The following is a 3,443-nucleotide window of genomic DNA, read 5'->3' as shown; positions in this document are numbered from 1 at the left end:
AAAGGCTCTGCCAGAAGAGGAGGGAAGTCCTGCGGGACCCCGCCCAGAATCAGGTGTCTCCGGGAGTGATCTGTCACCTTGCGCCTGTTGCCTGTTCAGACTTTCCTTGCCAAACCTCGTAGCGGCACCTGTATTTTAAGGCTGGAAGCGACACACTGCGTCGGTGGAGTGGGAAAAGCTACTTTTGCAGTCATAAACCAGTTAGGATCCCAGACCTGGGACAAGTGACTCAGCCTTTCAGAACCTCAATGTGCCTACTTTTAAATAGAGCCGGTGGTATTCTATGGGAGGATGGAGTATGGAAGTATGCAGTATCTCCCCAACAAATTATAATCTTTCCTAACCTGCCATTTCCCAGATGAGTACTATAAATTGAGGTCTATAGATAAGCAATATCTTTCCCAATGATATTCATTTAGTAGATAATTGTTGACCAACCACTGCCTGCTGTGGCAAGGCCAGGGGTACCCACCCTGGTTTCCCACCACCTCCACTGCCAACACATTGTTAAGGTCCTAGTGTGAGGGAAACTGGGGCTTCCCAGGTGACACTAGTGGCAAAGAATCTACCCGCCAATCCAGACTTTCTTCGATCCCTGGGTTGGAAAGATCCCCTGGAGGAGAAAATGACAACCCATTCCAGTATTATTGCCTGGAAATTTTCATAGGCAGAGAAGTCTGGCTGGCTACAGTCCATGGGGCTGCAAAGAGTTGGACACAACCAAAGGGACTTAGCACATAGACATGAGGGAAAGTGCTTCCTATAGGAATCAGGCATTGCCAAGAGTGATGGAGCTCCACTTTACCCAGAGTTTTCTAGGTACATCCAGCCTCTGGCACCTCCAGACAGAATCAACCCGTGAACCCCCAGATATTCTGACCATCCTTCATAGGCCTGTCTCCAGTTTGACTCCTTTCCCCAGCCTCTGCTCCTTTCCCTAGTGTAGATCTTCCCAGTAGGTATCTCTTCAACTTTGGCCCAGCAATGTTCTTCCTCCTTTACCGTCCCCTCCCGGCCCTCTCTCCACGTCAATCCAAGTCCTCCCTCCCCTTAAGATGTGGGGTCAGCCCTCCTTGTTCCAGGAGAGGGAGGCTGGCCCATTTTCAAAACTCTGGCATCCTCTAGAAGTTAGTTTGAATTTTTCAAAGAGGAAAGATTTCTCAACTTGTCCTTCAGGTCTGCCTTTTATAGACAAGGAAGCTGAAACCCAAAGAGGTGACAAACAATGCAGAATCCACAGTTGACCCCCATCACCGTATTTTTCCTAACATGAAGCTGATATTTATTGCTATTCTGATGGTATAGCAATCCATGCTTATTGTTGAATAGCTGGAAGATTATAAAATAGTTTAGAGAATAATCTACCGTGTAGAGAGCAAGATTATTAATATTTCCTCTTAGTCTTTTTGTCTGTGCATATTTTAAAAAACAAAATTGCCGAACAATTTAAATACTCCTTTTTTTTTTCTTAAATCTATCATGAGCATTTCTTTTTAAGTTCTTGAGTCATAAATTTTAATGATTGCTTAACCCCCATTAGATGTGCTGTAATTCAGCTTATCTCTTGTTGTTAGGCATTTGCATTATTTTTTCTTTTTTTGCCTTCATAAGAAACATCTTACATAAGGATGCTAAATGCCTCAGAAAGCTTCTTATATGTGACCAGCCCTGAGCACTTTGAAGGCATCGATTGTCTTATTCCTCCCTGTCTTCCCCGAACCTCCCACCGGGCGCCACTGCCACTCTGCACCACAGCTGCTTGTGGAATTTTAGTTCCTCAGCCAGGGATGGAACCCACACCCTCAGCAGTGAAAGTGCAGAGTCCTAACCCCTGAACTGCCAAGGAATTTCCCTCTCTCTACCCTTCACTACCCCAGGAATGGGAGAATCTCTGACCCCAAAGGGAACTGGATATCATATAAATGCAAAGGTCCCACCCAGGATAGCACAACTACCCATCCATGTTGACCTGGGTTTAATACAAGTAGGTCTGGAGAGAGAAGAGTTCAGGGTGTAGAAATGGCAGATTGCCTGGCGGGTAGAAACTTCCCTCTGTCTTCCCAGACTGTAACCTAATAACCCAACCTCTAGCTGCCTTTTACAGGTTCTTCCCACCACCCCCAGTGCCAGGCTCCATGTCACCTCTGAGCTTCTCACATTTCTGTTCCCTTTGCCTGGAACTGCCTCCTTCCCAGACACCAACTCCCCTTCTAGAATGCTCTCAGAGTGCCTTCTCTATGTTCTGTTGAGCTGGGGAATGCCTTGTCTTGCAGTTCACCTACCAGATGGGAAAATCTGACTCTGAACTGTGTCCACAAACCCTGCTGGTGAATACAGCCTTAGCCCTCTATCTCTGCAGCCCCCTAGCCTCCAGTAAAGAGCTTGGTGAGTGGTGGGCATTTGCAGGTGTTCAGTGAGCCAATCCTGGGGCTTCTGGGTTATCTGGTGCCTGTTGCCTTTTCTCTTTGATTTCCTGCACGTACATTATCCTTTGATGCTTTATTCTTAGGGTAAGGAAAAGAGTCAAATGGTTTCACTCCTAAGAAATCCTGCCCTGGGACCCGGCATCCTAAGGGTGTGCCTGACTACCTCAGGGCAGGTACGCTTTCTAACCCCAGTTCCCCTACCGTCAAAAGTCTGAGCAACAGGAAGGCAGGTAGAGAGGGTGACATTGAGGCCCAAAGGCTGGTGTATATCTGAGGTGTATTTTCTTGCCACATGAAAGTTAAGCTGCACTTAAGCGCAAGAGGTTTCAGGAAGGGAAGGGGGGCAGGTTGCTGGCATTTATAAAGTACCTACTCCTTCCCGCCCCAAGCAGGTAAATGCATTCTCCTGAATAATTCTTGGTATCCTGGTAATAAATTAGAAAACAGGCTCAGGAGAACTAGGGGAACTTGCCTAGCTCCCGGTGGACGGAATGGATGGTGGGGAAAGCATGAAACAGTCCTATTGTGAGCTTACCAGTTCATCTCTAAAATGGAGATACTAGTGCACAACTTCAGAGATGTGTTATATAAGAGTTCATGATAAGCTCTTGGTGATTGTGATTATTGCCTGTGGCCCTACTTCTCGTTCGAAGGTCAAGGTCAGAGTGGGTAACAGGTCAAGATTAGAGATTGGGTCATTTTAGCCCAAAGTTCCTGAGCTGTCTCCTCTCCGCTTGCCCTCCTTACTCCAGGCCACATAGTTACCAAATTCCCAGGTTCAAGTCCAAAGCAAACAGTATTTCCAAAACAGCTGTGCCAGACTCAAATCTGGGTTTGAGTCTAGGTGATTCTGGCAACCTGTGTGACCATGGGCAGGTAGTTTAATCTCTCTCAAGGTTTGTTTTCTCATAAAACTAGAGATGCCCTTCAGGTTCTCATAAGTTACCCAGGTTTTTGTAAGTATTTACTGAGATCCTAGCTCTCAGAATTCTTAGATGTCCTCAAAGCTCTAGGGCA

The sequence above is a fragment of the Muntiacus reevesi genome, chromosome 7 (assembly GCF_963930625.1).
Source record: "Muntiacus reevesi chromosome 7, mMunRee1.1, whole genome shotgun sequence".
In the NCBI taxonomy this organism is placed as follows: domain Eukaryota; kingdom Metazoa; phylum Chordata; class Mammalia; order Artiodactyla; family Cervidae; genus Muntiacus; species Muntiacus reevesi.
This window is presented reverse-complemented; position numbering follows the sequence as displayed.